The sequence below is a fragment of the Thamnophis sirtalis genome, unplaced genomic scaffold (assembly GCF_051295495.1).
Source record: "Thamnophis sirtalis isolate CommonGarterSnake01/CBP01778 unplaced genomic scaffold, rThaSir2_p1.2 scaffold_6, whole genome shotgun sequence".
NCBI lineage: Eukaryota > Metazoa > Chordata > Lepidosauria > Squamata > Natricidae > Thamnophis > Thamnophis sirtalis.
In genome coordinates, this window is record NW_028261386.1 from 125,657,001 (window position 1) to 125,679,576 (window position 22,576).

Genomic DNA, 22,576 nt, shown 5'->3' on the forward strand with positions numbered 1-22,576 from the left:
TGGGGCACAACTCATTTAACAACTATGTTACTTAGTGATAGAAATTTTGGGCTCGGTTGTAATAAATTGAAGACCACCAATATATATATATATATATATATATATATATATATATATATATATATATATATATATATGTGTGTGTGTGTGTGTGTGTGTGTGTGTGTGTGTGTGTGTGTGTGTGTGTGTGTGTGTGTGTGTGTGTGTGTTTTATTTGTGCTGATAAATAAATAAAGGCAACAGTAAAAATATTGGGTTTCTTTCATTATATATATGTGTGTTTTTTTATTTGTGCTGATAAATAAATAAAGGCAACAGTAAAAATATTGGGTTTCTGTCGTGATGGACTCTTGTGACGAGCCGATTGACAGATGTTGGAAGCACTTAGCTTCCTCCCATAATTGGGGCTTACCAGGGGTTGTGACACTAATATATATATATTTGGTTTTTCAAGTGGCAGAGAGAGAATGGAATGGAGTGGAGTGGAGTAGAGTAGAATCCAATCCAATCCAATCCAAGTTTGTTTAGATACACATGGAATTTTTCTCCGGTACAGAAGCACTCAATGTACTTGCTGCACTGAAATTTTTCATTTAAAATATTATTTATCAAATATCCTTTCTTTTTTTTAAGGAGACTTTTCTATACATTTTCATTTCTTAATTTACTACCTTCCTGTTGTTATCAATAGTATGATGGGGCAACTCATTTATCTCTTTTACTTTACTTTTTTTCCCCTTTTAGATCTAAAGAACCAATAAGTATCTTTGGTGTTCAATTCTGGAGTCCGGGGAAGCTTAAATTATTTATTCATACTTAGCTTGATCTATGGAGAGATGTAAATCTCAACAATTAGATGAGAGATCAATTGATCAATAGATACCTTAGAAAATAAAGAATGGTAAAACAAAACTGATTTGGGAGGGAATGAAATATTACAGGGTAAATTCAGTTGAAAGTGTAATCTGTGGAACTTGTTTCTATGAAATCAACTTAAGTCCCCCAAATAAAGAATAGGGTTATATTCTAGAATAGCAGTTTCCTAACTCTTCCAGGCCTCAGAACTTATTAATTAAAAAAAATAAAACAAAACCCCATATCCACTGAGTAAGGTAAATTATTGTTTAGTTTGGAGACAGTCAAGTCCATGCAGATTTTTGGCAAGATTTCAGAAGTGATTTGCCACTTTTTAGGGATGAGAAAGAGGTGACACAAGGTCATCCATAAGGCAGGGGTAGAACTCACAGTCTCTAGCCTGGTCCTGTCAGGCCTGCAGTCATTTTTCTTTTGGACATTAGGCCTGCCACACTTTCTATCATTTTACTATGCATTTTCTATTGTGGGAAATGGGAGGGAGTATATTACAGAGTCAAATGGTATGTAGTCATAACAACATTCTTTCTAGAAAGCCAAGGTCATCCTTCATCTCCGCACCTGGCCGGAACTGGATGGGTGGAACTGCCAGCATGGCAGTTGGAACATTGGACCATGTGATGGACTTGTGGGTGTGGAGGCAAGATTTTGAAATTTCAACTGGGAAGCTTTCAGATTCGGGTTTCCCCAGAAGTGCCAATATGGCTCTCTTAATAAATTGGAACTTTGAGCAATACTTTGCCTTGGACTCTGATTTACTTTTGGATGCTATTTGGAATCCTGACAGGTACCTTAACCGCTACCCCAAACCGGGGTGTCAAACTCGCAGCCCATGGGCTGGATTCATCATGCACTGACCACACCCACCACCGGTTTAGCTAAGGGGAAAAAATATCGCGATACGTCATGTAACGACCACGGGTTGACACGAGTTTGATACCCCTGCTCTAATGAAATAAAATTGGCAACAAAACAAAACGTATTAACTGCAGATGATTGCCATCCATCCATAAGAAAAGAGCAAGTTAGAAAGCTCTGCAGAGAAGCTCTGATGTGTTAAGGAGTATAAGGTGAAGGGGAAGAAAAACAGAGTTATAAGATTTTTAATACAGAGTTATAAGATTTAATTACTACAGCTGAGTTCTACTCTTCTGGCGGAGTTTGCATAATCAAGAGCCGAGGTGGCGCAGTGGCTAGGGTGCAGTACTGCAGGCCACTTCTGCTGACTGTTATCTGCAGTTCAGCGGTTCTAATCTCACCAGCTCAAGGTTGACTCAGCCTTCCATCCTCCCGAGGTGGGTGAAATGAGGACCCAGACTGTGGGGGCGATATGCTGACTCTGTAAACCGCTTAGAGAGGGCTGAAAGCCCTATGAAGCGGTATATAAGTCTAACTGCTATTGCTAACTGCTATTGCTATAATCTCAAAGAGCTGACATTGTTACAGTGTAGAGTCAATCATTCTTGTTCATGACCGAACTTCATTTATATTTGTATGTGTCCTTGGGATACAAATTGGCTTTCTAATTTTTACTGTTTCTAGCAGCTGGACTGAAGCAAAATCATACCTAGGTTGGTCTTATTCAGGAAAACAAAGGAGTTTATATTCAGATATAATTTTCCATGGCAAATTCAAAGTTGTTTTTGTTCATTTTAAAATGGAACGCAAAGTTCTTAAAAGTACCCACCATTCAAAATAATATGGCTATGCGTTTACCAGAACAATAGCTCAGAAGGTGGACTCTGACTGCAATCTTAAAATTTATAATTGCTTTAAAAACACACTGATTGCATAATATGCAAGCAACATTTCAGTATTGTTCACAACTTAGGAGATAGTTTTTTTTTCATCAAGTTTGATATTCTTGATTTTTTTTCTCTGTAAAAAAGTATGTGTATATATAGATGCACACACATACACAATACATATACACCCAGAGAAAGAGAGAGAGAGACACAACATCAGAGGAGTTGAACAATCTGTCAATCATTTCATTTCTGCTTGATTTTCCACCGCCTGTTTTAAAGTTAGAACAATTTTATTCAGCAAACTCTAATTGCAACCATTAAGATTGGATAGGCTAGACTCTGGATTCTTCACTGAATCTTCCCATAGTATCTCTGAAGGGATTGAGATGTGCCTGTTTTCATATTCACTTTAGCTCATAACCTTCGTTCACCTTTAGTCCAGTTAAATTAGTGTTAGTCATGTCAAAATCTAACTAAACTTCCTAGAAGAAATTAATAGATGAACAAATTAATTCCTTGTAAATTATCTTTGGCTCTTTCATAGGAGTTCTTTCATATGAAGCACTACAGCCTTTGTTGCAGAAGGGGGGGAAGCTATAATGGGCGGTGGTGGGAGGTTTTTCTCCTTTTTCATTTGGAGGGATATGTCAGTAGTGGCTGGAGTTTGCGCAAACTATGTGCCCAGATAATGCCAAAAGTGGGTAGGTCACCCGTTCTTTCTGGTTGCAAGTTTGGTAAAGAAAGGAAGATAGGGGAACAAAATAAAATGGTGCCATGTTTTCCAGGGACCGATTGATAGCTCTTTCTAGAAGTCTGAATTAACAGATGGCTATTTATTTTATTTTTTTTTGCAAATAGGAGAGAAAGCTTTATGTACCCACTTTGTCTAGTGCAAAATAAAGGCAGGATATAAATCAGTTAAACAAGCAAACAAAGAAGGTAAAAATTGCTTGAAATTAGGCCAAGGACTACAAATTCAGGATGCTGTCTCTGTCTCTGTCTCTGTCTCTGTCTCTGTCTCTGTCTCTGTCTCTGTCTCTCTCTCTCTCTCTCTCTCTCTCTCTCTCTCTCTCTCTCTCTCTCTCTGTGTGTGTTTGTGTGTAAAGGACAGGGAAACTCAGAATACAGGAAATACGCTACTAAAACATGTAGGAGGGAAAAAAAGGGAAAATATTTAAAATGTCTGTATGTTGCAGATTGTCTTGCAGGAAGAGCTACAGTAGTGAAACACCCTCCTTCTAGCACTATTTTGATTATTGTTAAAAAGCATTAAACATGGAACTGCCTTTGAAAATGAGACTGAAATGTTGCTTTAGTACAAATAGGTCAATGTTTAATTGGGTAAAATTGGCTGCTGCTGCTTCTTTTTTTGCCAATACTTTACAATACAATACAATACAATACAATACAATACAATACAATACAATACAATACAATACAATACAATACAATACAATACAATACAATACAATACAATACAATACAATACAATACAATACAATACCAGAATTAGAAGGTACCTTGGAGGTCTTCTAGTCCAACCCCCTGCCTAGGCAGGAAACCCTATACCATTTCAGACAAATGGCTATCCAACATCTTCTTAAAGACTTCCAATGTTGGGGCATTCACAACCTCTGGAGGCAAGCTGTTCCACTGATTAATTGTTCTAAGTGTCAGGAAATTTCTCCTCAGTTCTAAGTTGCTTCTCTCCTTGATTAGTTTCCACCCATTGCTTCTTGTTCTGCCCTCAGGTGCTTTGGAGAATAGTTTGCTTCCCTCTTCCTCGTGGCAACCTCTGAGATATTGGAACACTGCTATCATGTCTCCCCTAGTCCTTCTTTTCATTAAACTAGACACACTGAGTTCCTGCAACTGTTCTTCATATGTTTTAGTCTCCAGTCCCCTAATCATCTTTGTTGCTCTTCTCTGCGCTCTTTCTAGAGTCTCCACATCTTTTCTACATTGTGGCGACCAAAATGCAGTATTCGAAGTGTGGCCTTACCAAGGCATTATAAAATGGTATTAATGCTTCATGTGATCTTGATTCTATCCCTCTGTTTATGTAGCCTAGAACTGTGTTGGCTTTTTTGGCAGCTGCTGAAGAGTACTGGGCCTAAAACAGAGTCGGGGTACTCCACTGGATACTTCCCTCCATGTAGATGCAGTTCCATTGAGGACTACATGTTGAGTGTGGTTGGTCAGCCAGTTATGAATCCATCTTTTGGTGATGCTGTCTAACCCACATTTTTCTACTTTATCTAGTAGTAGGTTATGGTCTACTTTATCAAATGCCTTTACTGAAGTCCAAGTAAACTATATTGACAGCATTCTTCTGGTCCACTAATTTTGTCACTTTGTCAAAGAATGCAATAAGATTAGTCTGGCATGATCTGTTTTTGACAAACCCATGTTGGCTTTTGGCTATTACTTCTAGGTGTTCACTAATTCATTACTTGATTATCTTTTTCAGAATCTTTCCTGGTATTGAGGTCAGGCTGATAGGTCTATAATTTCCTGGATCTATTTTTTTCCCTTTTTTGAAGATGGGAATCACATCAGCTCTTTTCCAGTCCTCTGGCAGTTCCCGGGTGCTCCAGGATCTCTGAAATATATAGTTCAGTGGTTCTGAGATCTCGTCTGCCAGTTCCTTCAGAACCCTGGGGTGTAATCTGTCTGGTCCTGGTGATTTGAATTCGTCTATGGTAGTCAGGTGATCACTTACCATTTTCTTCCCTATTTCAACTTGTGTTCCTAATCCAATTTTTGTGGTGATGTTTTTGATAGTTTTTTCCTTTTGTGTAAATACATGCAAAAAATGAGTTAAATAGTTCTGCTTTCTCCCTGTTGCTTGTCACCTTCTTGCCACTTTCTCCCAGCAATTGACCAATTGTTTCCTTAACTTTTTTCTTGTTTTTAACATGTTTTCTTGTTATTTTTTTTTACTTTTGTGGCAAGCCTTTCTTCATTGTGAGCTTTAGCTTTCCTCACTTCATCTTATCAGGCTCGGGCTATTTGCTGATATTCTGCCTTAGTTATGTTCCCCTCTTTCCACTTTTTATACTTATCTTTTTTGTCTTTCAATTTGTCAGAGAGTTCTTTATGCAGCCATGCTGGTTTCTTTTGGGAGCTGTTATTTTTCTTCTTCATTGGTATTGTGCTAGTCTGGGCTTTTGTAATCTCATTTTTCAAAATTTCCCAAGCTTCTTGAATTGTTTTTCTCATCCATGGAATTCTTCCCAAGCTCTCTCTAAGTTTATTAGCTCTCTTAAACTAGTTTGACTCTAGTTTGACTTTGTTCTACTACTTGTGTTTGCATAATGTTGAATTCCAATATTGCATAGTCACTTGCCTCCAGGGTTTCTGTGGCTTCAACACTTTCTATCATTTCCTCTCTGTTAGTGAGAATTAAGTCCAATATGGCTGATCCACTTGTTCCCTTCTCTACTTTTTGGGAAACAAAGTTGTCTGCTAGGTTTGTTAGGAACCTGTTGGATCTTCCACTTGGTGCATAGTTTATTTCCCAGTTGATGTTGGGGTAGTTAAAATCCCTCATTACTATTGTGGTGTGCTTCCTACATACCTTAGTTAGCTGACTAGCAAAAAGTTCATCTACTTCCTCTGCTTGGTTGGGTGGTCTGTAGTATAAACCGATGGCAATGTCATTTCCCCCAAAACCTTTAATATTGATGCAAATGCATTCAAGAAAATTATCATCATTGTTGTGCTCTATTTCTGCAGAGATGTAGTTATTTCTTATATAAAGTGCAACTTCACCTCCTCTTTTATTTGGTCTATTTCTTTTAAATAAGTTAAATCCTTCTAGCTGTATGATCCATTTGTAGGTTTCATCCCACCAAGTTTCTATAATGGCAACAATATCATATCTGCCCTCATTTACTTAAATTTCTAATTCACCCTGTTTATTCCTCATACTCTTTTGATCCATACTGGATACTAGGTGTTTTTTTTCTCAGACCCAGTAAAAAAGCTATGTAAATTATCGAAGATTTAACCCTGAAAAGATCAACTTTCATAGAATGATTAGAACTTTAAATCATTTTAGCAGGTTCTCTGGAGCCCTGATCAACGATAGAAAAGTGAGATTTCTAATGGTAAGACTTCATTGTGATGTATCTTTATTTTTTTTAAAGTTTCAAGCCTTTATTCAATCAGGGCTTGTAGTCTTTTTTTAAATGTTATTTTTAAAAATGTTAATTTTATGACCATAAGTCCTTTTTTTTTAATTTTTCAAAAGTATATGTGCGTAATATAAATTAACAAAGCAATACATGCATACAGATAGATATACCAACAGACACACACATATAACGTTCTCTTTGACATTTACATTTCCTCCTTTACAATTATTTTTGGCATTTACCATTTTTCTTGATCAAAACATATAATAGATATATGGGACTTAGATTGGTAGCACCTCTTTAAAGGTGAAAGTGAAGGTTCCCCTCGCATATACATGCTAGTCATTCCCAACTCTAGGGGCCGCTGCTTATCTCTGTTTCAAAGCCGAAGAGCCAGCACTGTCCAAAGACATTTCCATGGTTGTGTGGCCGGCATGACTAAATGCCAAAGGAGCATGGAACACTGTTACCTTCCCACCAAAGATGGTCCCTATTTTTATACTTGCATTTTTACATGTTTTCAAACTGCTAGGTTGGCAGAAGCTGGGACAAGTAATGGGAGCTCACTCTGTCATGCAGCACAAGGGATTCGAACTGCTGAACTGCCGACCCTCTGATTGACAAGCTCAGCATCTTAGTCACTGAGCCACCAACCAAATCCCTTAAAGCACTTCTTTAGCACAGGCTAATTGCAGGAGTACAGATAACATGTCACTTACAGCGATATTCTGCATGTCTATCAGGAATTCCTAAACAGGTTGGCAGCATAATGTTCACACATTCAAAGTATTATTTATTCCTGAATAATGTCGCTTAGGGTTGAGTCACACTGCAGAGAATTGGTTGGCACAAGATGTGATAATGGAGATTAATCCATGTTGCTTTAAAAAGGGGGATAAGGCAATTTCCTGAAGTAACAAGGGTCACTAGTTTTAATGTATAAATACATTGGTGGCTTAAAGCCAAATAAACAAACAGATAAGGACCTTGGCAGCAAGTCCGACAAACCTTGGCAGCCATGCAAACAAACTCTGGCAGAAATCTAACCTACCAAGTTCGTTTCTCTTTAGTCCAAGTGTTGACTTCTGCAAGAAGGGTGTGGCACCAGCAGTCTTTTTTATAGTCTGGAAAGGAGCCTAATGACCATCAGCTGAGCATAATTACCTCCTGTAATTATGTAGTTGTTCTTGATGCTGTGTAGCCCTTTGACGGCGCGCATCCCAGAACAACTCACTGTTGATTTCTGGATCACTCTCTCTTGTCTCCTCCCCACTGATCAAAGGCTCAGGTGCCTCCTGGTGGCCAACAAGTCTCTCTGTGCCCTGCTCGGAGTCGGAACCCTGTCCAGGGTCCTCCTCATCCTCCAGAGCCGACTCATAGGGCCCCTCACTGTCGGAGTCTGGCGGCAGCTCCAACGGCTCCTGCCAGGCCACAACATAGGCCACAACATAGGATATTCCTGCTCTTAAGCAACTCTTTGATTAGTTGTTGCTTAAGAGCAGGAATATTCTATTTCTGAGCTTCTGAACTATTAATGTCTGTTTAGCTACTTTAGTAACAGTATATTGGACTAAACAGAAGTTTGGTCTGACCTAGCACACTTTTTCTTAGGAAGAAATACTTAACTTCAGTTCTTGAATTCCTGTGCTTAAGTATAAAGCTGACCTTGTTGTAATTGTGAGTTTACAGTAGATCAGAAGAAGTATATTAAATATATTGTTTCAAAGGTATTATAGTGATGTTAGTCTGAAGGAACCCCGTGACATTAGCTCTACATATTTTTCTATACATATATATATGAATTTGGATTAACTATCTTCCTTCCTAACCAGGTTTAGTTTGGTTCAATGTTTTCCTTATGACATCAACAGGCCATTCTACCCAGTTTTTATGCATATATAATTAAAAATAGTATAGGAGAAATAATATGAAAGACATATGGCTACACAATATTATAACCACTCAAGATTGCTGCAGGCCATGCTGATCCTCTGTATTAATTTGCACTTCTGGACCTTCTGACAACTCAAGTACACAGAATAAGTTACGCAGGTCAGATTTACATGTACTGTGAAATTCAACTCATCAGCATAACGCTTGAGTCATTAGACTTCAAACAAATGAAAGTCAAGGATGCTCTAAAGGTGAAGTTCCAACTTAGTGACAAAAATACAACGACAGCACTATTCTCTCTCTTTTAGCTGGGCCCTGTGAGATTTTATTGGGTTTTGCACGGAAAGTTCACCATGCCTCAAAATGCTAGACTGTATAGAATATTCCCAGTTGGTGGGAAATTATTGCCCAATCTGGTATGTACAGAATGTCATGCAAAATCTGACAGATGTAAGAAAGTCATAACATTGTTTTAGATGGTATTATGAAATGTATGCTGGAAAATATGACCGGTGAGTAACCCTTGACTCAATTATTATTACTGTATGGCACTGTTACAATAGCCAGGAGAGACAATGCTATTGCAGAGTAGTATTTTGGAGTGCCAAAAGACCAGCCCTGTGGTGGGACACACTTGTGCATTTCTCAAGGTGTGTCACAGGAGGACAAACTGACTGTGCATCAGATAAAAAGATGAGTAGCTTTTCCCGCAACATCACCCAATGCCCCTTCCCTGTCAGCCCTCGGGCTGCCATTCAGGGGGGAGCCCATCCATTGCCACACCCGCTTGGCCATGCTTACACGCCACCAACGCTGCCACATTGTTGACTCTCTGATGTTGGCGGAGTCTGTATCTGCATGTGGCTCTGCAAGGCTTCCCTCAGTATTCTGCGGAGTAACTCTTCTACTCGGGTGCAACTGCCTACTTTGACGTAACTCTTCTGCTCGGATGCAACTAACCAGGAAGGAGGCTATGATGACACTGAATGGGGGTGTGGCTGAGGATGTGGGTCATGGTGATTGGTGACGGTGGTTGGGTGTCATCTGGGTGGATTTGTGGGTGGAGCTGGGTGGGGTAATGGTAATGGTATACATATACATATACATATACATATACATATACATATACATATACATATACATATACATATACATATACATATACATATACATATACATATACATATACATATACATATACATATACATATACATATACATATACATATACATATACATATACATATACATATACATATACATATACATATACATATACATGTGTTTTTTTATTTGTGCTGATAAATAAATAAAGGGAGACTAGTATAGATCTATTTCAAGCTATTTAGCTCTCATCAGCTAGCCATACCCTTACTGGGATTCGAACCTGGGTATGGCTAGCTGATGAGAACTAAATACCTTGAAATAGATCTATACTAGTCTCCCTTTATTTATTTATCAGCACAAATACAACACAAATGTAACAAAGGCAAAAGTAAAAATGTTGGGTTTCTGTCTGGATGGTCTCTTGTGACGAGCCGATTGACAGAGGAAAGGAAGCAGTTTGCTTCCTCCCATATTTGGGCATACCAGGGGTTGTGACACTAAATATACATATACATATACATATACATATACATATACATATACATATACATATACACACACACACACACACACACACACACACACACACACACACACACACACACACACACACACACACATATATATATATATATATATATATATATATATATATATATATATGGTGTTAACTTGGTTAGAACTGACTTGGATTTGCTTACCTTTGTATCATTGTCATTTAGTGCTGGTTATCACGTAATGTTAGATAGAGATAAAGTTTTTCACCAAACAAATTGGCTCTCTATTTGTATTCAACATGAACTCCAGAATGTGAGAGAAAGTCAGTTCTCTACCATCAATACTTCACTTCGCTTAGTTCCTGTTTGGTCTGAATGATGTCTGAAGGAGCCAAGGTAGCAGCAGTGGTCCTACCATTCCTTCCCCATTGAGAACTTCTCATCATTCTTACATGCTTCATTAATTCTATTCATTTTTTTTAGGATAAACAATCAATTAATTTTTACCATGTGCATCTATAAGCAGAGTTTTGCTTAAACCAGATATTTGAAAGAGCATGATCTTTCCGGTTCACCGACAAATGCACGCTCGACAACAGCGCGCCGACAAAACTGCAGCAATAAAACCACAACGTCGACAGCGCACCGACGAATGAGCACAGAAGCGCACCGACAAAAGAGCGCCAACAGAAGCACCATTACGGTAAGGTAAGGGTTAGGATAAGGGTAAGGGTTAGGTTTAGGGTTACATTTAGGTTTAGGTTTAGGTTTAGGTTTAGGTTTAGGTTTAGGGTTAGGGTTAGGGTTAGGGTTAGGGTTAGGGTTAGGGTTAGGGTTAGGGTTAGGGTTAGGGTTAGGGTTAGGGTTAGGGTTAGGGTTAGGGTTAGGGTTAGGGTTAGGGTTAGGGTTAGGGTTAGGGTTAGGGTTAGGGTTAGGGTTAGGGTTAAGGTCAGGGTTAGGGTTAGGGTGAGGGTTAGGTTCTGGGTTAGGTTCAGGGTTAGGTTTAGGGTTAGGTTAGAGTTAGGTTTAGGGTTATATTTAAGTTTAATTTTAGGGTTAGGTTTAGAGCGTGCTTCTGTCGGCACTCTGTTGTCGGCCCGCTTCTGTGCTCATTCGTCGGCGCGATTTCGAACTCACGCTTTTCTCCCCGCGGTTTTGTCGGAGCGCTTTTGTCAAGCGTGCATTTGTCAGTGAACCGGAAAGATCATGCTCTTTCAAATATCTGGTTTAAGCAAAACTCTGCTTATAGTTGCACATGGTAAAAATGAATTGATTGTTTATCCTAAAAAAAATGAATAGAATTAATGAAGCATGTAAGAATGATGAGAAGTTCTCAATGGGGAAGGAATGAAAAGGTATCCAAAAATAGATTTAACCTCACAATAGAATCAGTGGAAAGTAGATGGGAAAGAACAAGGGTGTGAAAGCTCCTTTGAACAGCAGAGAAACAATTAAGTTGCAAAGGACCACAGAAATGTGTGCAGTTGTCCTAATGGAAAGTACAAAAAAGATGTTCAGCAAATGATGACATGAAGGAGAGGGAGAAAAGCAATTGTTTAAGGAAAAGATTGCCGCAAACCACGAGAGTGAGAAAAATATATAATGTGTATAAAGAGGGGAAAAAAGAATACAGTCAAGAGATCAAGGAACTATTAACATAGAAAAAGGCAGATAAAGTGCAGAAGGATTTTGGCAGAATGTTTTGAAGAAGAAAAAAACATTTTGGGAGTTCGTTAAAAGAGCTAAATAAGGAGCCTCCACTAGCGTGAATGGAATTAAAGGTAAATGCGATGAATAATTTAAGATGAAAGTCAAGAGAGAGAAGGCTGGAAGAAATGTTTTAGAAATGTGAATGGGCATCACAGTGATATGTTAAAGGTGGAATAAGAGGTACAAAACGTGATGGAAAATGAAAACAATAAAAACAATAAAAAGGAAGGCATCCTTTTTATATTTTTATATTGAAAATTAGTAAGGTAGCAGATATAAATGCTGGACAACTGGAGAAATGTAAATGATATATATGTGGCCCAGCAGAAGCCGTTGGAGCTGCCACCAGACTCCGACAGCTAGGGGCCCTATGAGTCGGCCCTGGAGGATGTGGAGGACCCTGGACAGAATTCCGACTCCAAGCAGGGCGCAGAGAGGCTGGTTGGCCACCAGGAGGCACCTTAGCTTTGGAGCAGTGGGGAGGAGACAAGGGAGTGTGATCCGGATGTCAGCAATGGGGAGGAGCCAAAGGAGTTGTTCCTGGGTGCCCAGCACCGGAGAGCTATTAGGTGTAAGGAACAGTTGCGCAGTTACAGGAGGTAATTGCACTCAGCTGGTGGTAATTAGACTCCTCTCAAGACTATAAAAGGACTGCTTATGTACACGCCACTTTTGCAGGAGTCAACGCATTCACTAAAGTTGGAGAACTGTCGTGTTAGCTTGGCAGGCTGGGTTGCTGCCAAGGCTTGTCTGTGCTGGTTTGCTGCCAAGGATCTGTCTGTCTGTTAATAAATTTTGTAAAGTATCTTTGGCTCGGCGTCCTTTGGTGTGGGACGAGGGGGGTCAGAACAGATATATATGGTGCCCTTGGTGCTCTCTGAGCTTGGTTGTTTTCTTGCAGTTGTTTCATTAGCAATAGCAACAGCACTTATATACCACCCCATAGTGCTTTACACACCCTCTCTAAGTGGTTTACAGAGTCAGCATATTGTCCCCAACAATCTGGGTCTTCATTTTATCGAAGTCGGAAGGATGGAAGACTGAATCAACCTTGAGCTGGTCAGGATCAAACTGCTGGCAGTGGAATGCAGAATTCGCCTGCAATACTGCACTGCAACGATTGTGCAACCATGACTCATTATCCAAGCTAGGTAACACTAACACTGATGATGTTATCTAGTTTGGGTAATGAAACGTCTGCAAGAAAACAGCCAAACTCAGAGAGGATGAAGGACCGCACATTTCAACCCTGAGCTGTAAATATTCTCCTTTATTAGTGTGTATAATGTTGTTCTCTCACTTTATTTATTTGTCAACTGTATATGCCACCCACTTCACTGACAAGCAACTCATGGAGTGGCCGTGAGTGTCAGAGTATGTGTGTGTGTGTGTGTGCGTGTGTGTGTGTGTGTGTGTGTGTGTGTGTGTGTGTGTGTGTGAAGACTAAGTCATACCTAACAATTAGAAATATGTCACTTTCTGCACTTGCAGGAAGGTAAATATAAATTTGAACATTGATTGTTGAATGACATAGTAGTGGTATATGATGGAAATATAAATGGAATGCTTAGCATACAGTTCAATATGGAAAAAGGGGGGTTGATTACCCTCTTGGTTGTTTATTTAGGGTATTGATGGATAAACATGTGAGGAATACTAGATAAGTTAAAAGTATATTGTATCATGTGAATCTGACAGCAGGTTCTCCAAGCAGACTCATTTTGTAGCATGACCTGGCCTTCCATCTGCTAGGAAGCTGGCCAAATTGTTTATTGCCCATGTCTATAGACATTTGGCCATTGCTGCCAAGACTCGGGCTTACCAGATGGAGATTTCCCTCCTCCACAAGAAGTCCAGCTGAGAACTCTACAAAGCTCTTCATGATTGACCGCAGGGAGGTTTCCACTGAAAACATTCCAGAAGTGATAACCGACTGTGAACAATCCATGATTGATTGCCGGGTGGGTTTCACTCTGGGTCACGGGGTGATGGGTGTGTGCATACAGGGGGTTGGTTTAGCCTGATTACCAAGTAACTATAAAAGGTGGTGGGGAGCACCGGGTGTCAGCTCTGACACTTTATTCATTGCCTTAGTGCTTCGTTGGTCAGTTCATGCCGGAGGAAGAAGATAAATGTCATTTTCAAACCGTCTCTGTGTTTGGCTGTTTGCATTAACCCTTCGGAACCTGACAGTTAGTTCACAGATAACGGCATGATTTGGCTGAGAACCTTAATGATTTGCAGTGAATGTTAGGATAAATTATATAGTGCAACCAACAGTAACTTTGAAAGTTAACCTAGCAAACGTCAAGACAATTGTATTTGACAGGTGGAATGGAGTGAATCATTGTAACTTATACATAAATGGGAAAAAACCCAGAATAAATAGATAAAATTGTGTACCTTGATAAAATGTGGTACGAAGTTGATGTGTAAAATGAATGTTGATTGAAAATGTGAAAATGACAACACGGTGTGGCAGGCTTCTCTGTGTAAAAGTGTATAAAGCTACATAAAGTTTAAATGGAATGGGAATGAGTTATTTTAAAAGTGTGTGTGTGTGTGTGTTAAAGAAGGGCAGAGCTAAAAATTAATGAGCTCTGAATTAATGTGCATTGAATACCAAAGAAAATGACTCATATGGAAGAGGGATTATATGTATTTAACCAGAAAGATCCATTTGTTTTGCTACCCATTTGATAACCGAGGCATCATTTTAGATGCACCTAGTCTACACTTTTCTCTCTTATTTTGAAGTATCCTAAGTTTACTTCTGCCAAATTCATGGTTTTGCATTTTCCAAAGCAGCTTAGCAAGATAGTTCTTCCAATTAAACCTCTTGGTCTGATGACTCATTAATTAGTCTTTATATATATATAAGAAAACTCTTTTCTACCAGCTTACATGCTGGGTTTACATGCCCTGGTGTATTGTGCCTCTAGCTAGCATTGCAAAAAAAATATTTCCCAGGGCACCATGTACAGAAGTATGTGATCCTCCAAGAAATATTTATCAAGAACCCTCAGGCAGAACTCGCTGTAAAATATCAACTCCACTTGACCTCTTCCGATCATTTTTTTCCCTTTTACCAAGCAGATTCTCTTTCCTCTTCCCCACTTCCTTAAGGACAAAGAAATTCCCAGATCACTACTTCAACCTTTCACTGGCAGTATTTGTCAGATTTACAAAATACTTGTGATACGTTGCAACAATGTCATAATTATTTCATCTAGAGATTCTGAATTGGGTGCTGCACTCCCGTAGTTCCAAGCAAAGAGAACTTCCAGCCTGGGCCCCAAACACAGCCGTTGGAGATTTAGTTTCATCCATTCTTCTTGTCAACATTTGCCTCCAAATCAGGACAACAAAATTACAAACTTCCCTATCAACTTGATGCTGTCATTGGGAATCAAGGAATGGGATTTGGGGGTTCACCGAACTCCATAGAATCTTCGCTAGAGGATCTCCTGAACCCGTACAATAGCAATAACAATAGCAATAGCAGTTAAACTTATATACCACTTCATAGGGCTTTCAGCCCTCTCTAAGCGGTTTACAGAGTCAGCATATCGCCCCCACAGTCTGGGTCCTCATTTCACCCACCTCGGAAGGATGGAAGGCTGAGTCAACCTTGAGCCGGTGAGATTTGAACAGCTGAACTGCAGAACTGCAGTCAGCTGAAGTAGCCTGCAGTGCTGCATTAAACCACTGCACCATCTCGGGGTACAAACCTCCAGCAACCCACCCCTGCAACAGTTCCTTTCTGTTTCCATCTGTTTATTGGTTTATCCATTGGTTTATTGGAGTCAGCAGGACTTCCTAGTTTGATCCTGAATATCCACTTCCAACCAAGAGATATCCGAAGAAAAATGTTTATCCCTTCTTTGAGTGCAGTTAGAGGCAGTAAGTTCTTGTATTTTTTCAGTAGCCAAGTATAAACCATAACCTGCATACCTTCCTTTAGTTCCACGAGCTGACCAACTTTATTCCAAGTTGTCTTAATCTTAATTTCTAAAGTCATTTTCCAGTGAGATATGTACTAGTGTTGATGGCACTGCCAAACATCTCCAGAATTACAGCAGTTGCTGTAGCATATATCAGTTTATTGGTTTGAGTTGTGGTGTAAATAGGGATTGTTGTGAGGGCTCTGTTGGCATCTTCTAGCACACCATCTAACCTACTGAGCAGTGGTGGGATTCAGCCAGTTCGTACCTATTCGGGAGAACCGGTTGGTAACTTTCTAAGCAGTTAAGAGAAGCGGTTGTGGGAAGAAATCTCCTTTTGTTTTTCCCCACTTTACAGGGCTAATCCTGTAAGGAAGGCAGGAAGGAAACATTCTGGTGTTGTTTCTAGCCTAATCTTTATTGCCCTGCTTACAGAAACTGCCTCTCCAGTTAACCCTTATTACATTGTAACAGCTAAGGCGAAGCGCCCATCGACCTGAGTGACGTTGAGTTGGCCATGCCCACACTCACGTGACCACCGAGCCACACCTACCCAGCTGGTCATTAGGACAGAGAACCGGTTGTTAAATTATTTGAATCCCACCACTGCTACTGAGCCTTGGTAATCAATCCTGAGGGTGGTTTTGTAGCTAGTATGCCTCTAGCATTTCAGAATTATAATACACCAGGCAGAAGTATATCTTGTGAAACAAATACAAAGTTTTTGCGGTAGAGATATCAGCTGCTGTGCTCTGTAATGGAGGGGGCAGCAGTGGTGTTCAACTTCATGTGTGTCTATCTCCATGTGTGTCTATCTAGTTGTTCTTCCCAGTCTTCTCAAGTCCGTGCTCAAAGTTACACAGCAGGACATATACCACACATCGTGCTATCCACTGAGAACTACTAGCCATAATAGTTGAAGCTAGTAGCTTTCTTTTCATTGCACAAACAGGGGGCATATCAGATCATGGATATTCACTGCTGAAAATCATGAAGCCTGAAGAAGGCTTCAGTGCAATCCTCAAATATTTCACCATATCAGTTGACAGATATGTCATTTCTCTAGTTGCCCATACAGGAAAGTCTTATTTATTTCTACGGTGTGCGGCAAAATGCATGCAGCTCTTTCTTTAGCTTGGAACCTATAAACCTACACACTATTGCGTCTAGGGGCAACTGTTAAACCAATGGAGATGTGTGGCTTCGCATCAGAGGTGGGTTCCTACCAGTTCGCACCAGTTCGGTAGAACCGGTTCGTCAAATCTACTGAACCGGTTAGAAGAGGTTCCACCAGTGGACCCGGAAAGCAGGCCACACTTACAGAAGAGGTTCCAAATTTTTTTGAAACCCACCAGTGACACACACACACACACACACACACACACACACAAACACAGAGAGAGAGAGAGAAAGAAAAAGAAAGGAAGAAATAAATAAAGAAAAAAGAAAAAAGAAAGAAAAAGAGTGAGAGAGAGATGAAAGAAAAAAGAAAAAAGGGACAGAGAGACAAAAGGAAGGAGAGAGAGAGAGAGAGAGAGAGAGAGTGAGAAGGGACAGAGAGACAAAAGGAAGGAGAGAGAGGGAGAGAGAGGGAGAGAGAGGGAGAGAGAGGGAGGGAGGGAGGGAGGGAGAGAAAACACATGGCCGGCAAGCCACTCCCACCAGGTCACATGGCTGGCAAGCCACTCCCACAAAGGAGGCCACACCCACGGAGTAGGTTTGAAATGCTTTTGAAACCCACCACTGCTTCGCATGCTATCATCTGAAAGTAGATTGCTTGACCTGAAGTAAGTTGTATATAGATTGTAATTATAAGAAACTCAGTGATATAGTTAGAAACTGCTAATAACTACTGTCTGCTTTAATTGTCATACATGATAAGGTCTTGGCTCCTGGCTTGAAAACTATTCTGCTAGAGAACTATTCAGCTTGAGCTAATTGTGGATTACATTGCAAATTGCTGTATGCTTGGATTGTCCCTCTTCATTTCTCCACATTTCTTTAATCAAAACTTATTCATCAGTGGAGGAAACACAAGATCACACAGAACAAAAAAACTTTATGTTCTTCAGCGTGTTTTCCCTGTTTTCTTCTCCTTCTCCTCTCCCTCTCCATCCTCTTCCTCTCCCTCCTCCTCCTCCTCCTCTTCATCTTCCTTCTCGAAGTTCAGGTTATGAATGAAGACACTGGACCTTATTATAGAAAATAAATTTTCCCTGCTCTTCAATTTATTTAGGAATATCTATTTCTGCCCTAGTCGTAATATAAATATTTTATAAGCATGTCTTGCAGCACAATCCTTATTTAAATAATTCTGAAGCTCAAAATCCCCAGGTTTTCCAAGGTTGAAAGACAGTAGAATTTAAAAAAAAATCTGGAATCTAAAGCTTTGATTTGCACTATAACAACCCTGTTGACTTCAGAAAGGTTGATTCTGATTTACTCAGCCTTCAAATGAGATTTGAAATTTAACATTATTATATATACAACAAAAGGCAAATGAGTTTTCTCACCAGAAACATGACATTTTGAAAAAAGGAACTATTTCAAAATCGTAAACAGATAACAACTCACTCAGTTTTCCTTCTGTTTTTTTTTAACTATTCCCTTTATCGTACCTTTAATTTTGATTGCATATATGTATACTTAGCTTATAAAGATATATAATGTATAATATATTTAGCTTATTGCAGGATAGATATGAATGATGGTCACTAAGAGTTGCACTTTATGAAGGCACATAATGAAGAAAGACAACAGAAATACAGTGGTGCCCCTTCATTGATGTAATGCCAGATAGATGGATAGATGAATATATGGATAGGTGAATATATGGATAGGTGATGGATAGATGGATAGATGGATAGATGGATAGATGATGGATAGATGGATAGATGGATAGATGGATAGATGGATAGATGGATAGATGGATAGATGGATAGATGGATAGATGGATAGATGGATAGATGGATAGATGGATAGATGGATAGATGGATAGATGGATAGATGGATAGATGGATAGATGGATAGATGGATAGATGGATAGATGGATAGATGGATAGATGGATAGATGGATAGATGGATAGATGGATAGATGGATAGATGGATAGATGGATAGATGCCCACATTTTTTTGGAGTATAAGATGCACCTTTTTCCCTCAAAAAAGAGGGTGAAAATATGGGTGAGTCTTATACACAGAATACAGCATTTTTTGCCTCCTGAAACCCCACCCCTTTCACCAAAATGGCCATGCATAGCCTTTAGGAGGCTTCCAGAGTGCTCCTGTGGGCTGGGGAGGGCAAAAATGAGTGAACAATGAACGGTTTTTTGCTCGTTTTTGCCCCCCCCCAGCCCTCAGAAGCACTTTATAAGCCTCTTTATAAGCTATGCATGCCCCCCTTTTTTTAAAAATGGGTGCATTTTTGCAAAAAAAAGGGCCCGTTTTTGGGAGGTCTGCAGAGTGCAAATACTTTTTTTAAAAAAATTGCCTCTTCAAAATCTTGATGCATCTTTTACTCTGGTGCATCTTATACTCCGAAAAATATGGTAGATGGCTGGGTGGATGGAAGGATAGATGTATGGATGGATGTATGGATGGATAAATTAGATAGATAGATAGATAGATAGATAGATAGATAGATAGATAGATAGATAGATAGATAGATAGATGATAGATAGATAGATAGATAGATAGATAGATAGATGATAGATAGATAGATAGATAGATAGATAGATAGATAGATAGATAGATAGATAGATAGATAGATAACGTACATACATACATGCATAGATACATACAACATACAATATAGTACAGCTATGCATCTAGATCTTGATGGTTGGTGCCCCTTTGGCAGACCCAATAAATGTGAGTGGATCATACCAGGTAGGAGAGGAAAGGCATGGGAAGATGTCCTGGATCGAGCCAAATGGGGATAGTTTTGCCAACAAATGGCTAGGAATAATGCTAGGAAGCAGCAGCATAAGAAGAAGGCATAAGTTGTTGACTCCTTCACTGCAGGACAATTAGAGATGCCATGGAAGAACATTAAAAGTCTAGACAGATCCTCAGGAACAGAATGAGGAGATTTTCTTGCTCAGATGTTGCTTTTATGCAAAGCCATGACTCCAGGTGCATTCTCATTAAGACTGGAGTACCAAGGACAATTCTGTTTCCCTCCCATGCAGCTCCTGAAGGTTTCTTAAGTTAGCTTCAGAATTCCAGTCTGGAATGCAGTGACTATCCTCATATACAGTCTGGTCCATAGCCATGTTAAGATCTGTCTGGTTATTCCTCTGCAGATTTCCATTCATGCAGAGAAAGCAAGACATGCTAACTAGCTTCTCTGTAGATCAGTCAACCGGTGTCTGCATTTTCCTTTTAAACACTGTTTCCAGATCATTACTCCCCTGCCTTTCCTTTGTTTTCCCAGATGTCTGCATTTATGGATGATTTACTTCCCTCCCCATGACACGAATGCAGACATTTTCCTTCTTCCTACTTTAACATTGCTTTGATGCTACAGCAATCAAAGCAATAGGTAGTGGTTTGTTCTTTTGCTCCTACTGAGAGCTGAGCTTCATGGAAACAAAATAGCAACATTCTAACATTGTAGCTTAAAGATTTTTTTGCTTTAAAGGGAAGGGAAGCTTGGCATTAATGTGGGCAAGGCATGGAGTACCAAGGGAAGATGCTTTATCCAATGTTGGCAGAAATGAAAAAAAAAGATTTTCATGTAGAAATTATAAAGGTTGAATTAGTGGTGGTATTCAGCCAGTTCGCACCGCTTTGGAAGAACCGGTTGTTAATTTTCTGAGCAGTTTGGTGAACTGGCTGTTGGAAGAAATCATTAGTGCCGAGAACCGGTTGTTAAATTATTTGAATCCCACTACTGGGTTGAATGGAACATGAGGTTCTAAGGATGAAGATATTTCATTCACTTAATAGGCCATTGTTGGATCAACCTCAAGTTTATTTTAAAAAAATGGCCAGCAAAAATTATGGTAGGACAGCAATCCGACATGAAATGGCTGCATAGAATAGTAACCAGCTGCTGGAAGAGAGAAGAGGTTCCACACATCTACAGTGCCGTTTAGAACCGGTTCCAGTTCCCTCACCCTCACCCGTCTCCACATCATCAAGATGAACAGCAAGAGGAGGAATTCTGGGAGTTGAATCCATAAGTTTTAAAGCTGTCAAGTTTGAACACCACTGGGGTTAGGGGTGCAAGGGTCTTGTAACTTGACAGCTTTAAAACCTGCGTGCTTCAAATGCCAGAGTTTCTGAGCCAACATTTTGGTTGCTAAACAAGAGTGTTGTTAAGTGAGTTTCACCACATTTTACAAGTTGGCCACGCCCACCCCTTCACATGGCTGCCAAGCCACTTCCACCTGGTCACATGATCACCAAGCCACTCTCAGCCAGTCACATGACACCCAAGCCACTCCCACAAAACAGGCCACACCTACAGAAGAGGTTCTAAAAAAAATGTGAAACCCACCACGGCATCAAAGCTAAAATTTGCAGTCACTGATATATTTGGCTTGAACATAATATTCTCTGTTTTATGTCCCTGTTGAAATTGTTAAATTTAAATTTAAATCTTAAATTATTTGAATCCCCACTGGGTTGAATGGAAGATGAGGTTGTAAGGATGAAGATGTTTCATTCGCTTAATAAGTTGATCCATTGTTGGATCAACCTCAAGTTTATTTTAAAAAATGGCCAGCAAAAAAGATGGTAGGGCAGCAGCCCAACGTGAAATGGCTGCAAAGAATAGTAACCAGTTGCTGGAAGAGAGAGGGCAGGGCAGGCATGCAGTCAATCAGAACTGAATCTGATACTAGAATGGAGCGTGACCCGACAAATGCATGCATGACAAAAGCACGCCGACAAAACCGCGGCAAAAAAACCATGACATCATAAACGCGCCCACAACAACGTGCCGACAAAACCGAGCCCACAAAAGTGTGATTTAAGTTAAGGTAAGGGTTAGGGTTAGGGTTAGGGTTAGGGTTAGGGTTAGGGTTAGGGTTAGGGTTAGGGTTAGGGTTAGGGTTAGGGTTAGGGTTAGGGTTAGGGTTAGGGTTAGGGTTAGGGTTAGGGTTAGGGTTAGGGTTAGGGTTAGGGTTAGGGTTAGGGTTAGGGTTAGGTTCAGGGTTAGGTTCAGGGTTAGGTTAGAGTTAGGGTTAGGGTTAGGGTTAGGGTTAGGGTTAGGGTTAGGTTCAGGGTTAGGGTTAGGATTAGGGTTAGGGTTATTAGATTGTTATTAGTTGTTTGTTGAAGGCGCACTTTTGTCGGCGTGCTTTTGTCGAGCACACATTTGTCGGTGAACCGAAAGGAGCACAGCTCTGGAGGATTTAAGGGGCTTAGGTTGGAAAACAGCAATTCTGAACTGAAACTGGAAATAAAAATTGTGGGTGAATTTTCAATGAGCAAGAATCGAAGAAGGATTGCTTCATATATAATGTAAAACTGGAGGAAATATGCTAAACTTCACAGTACAGGTAGTCGCCATTTAGTGTCTACAATTGAGACCTGGTCATTAAGTGAAGCGGTCCCAAAGTCACCCATAACTTGCCAAGCAAAACCACACCTGTGCTTATGATTTTATTTCAGTTTCCTTTGCTTTACTGACCTGTGCAGGTCATAAACGCAAGGAT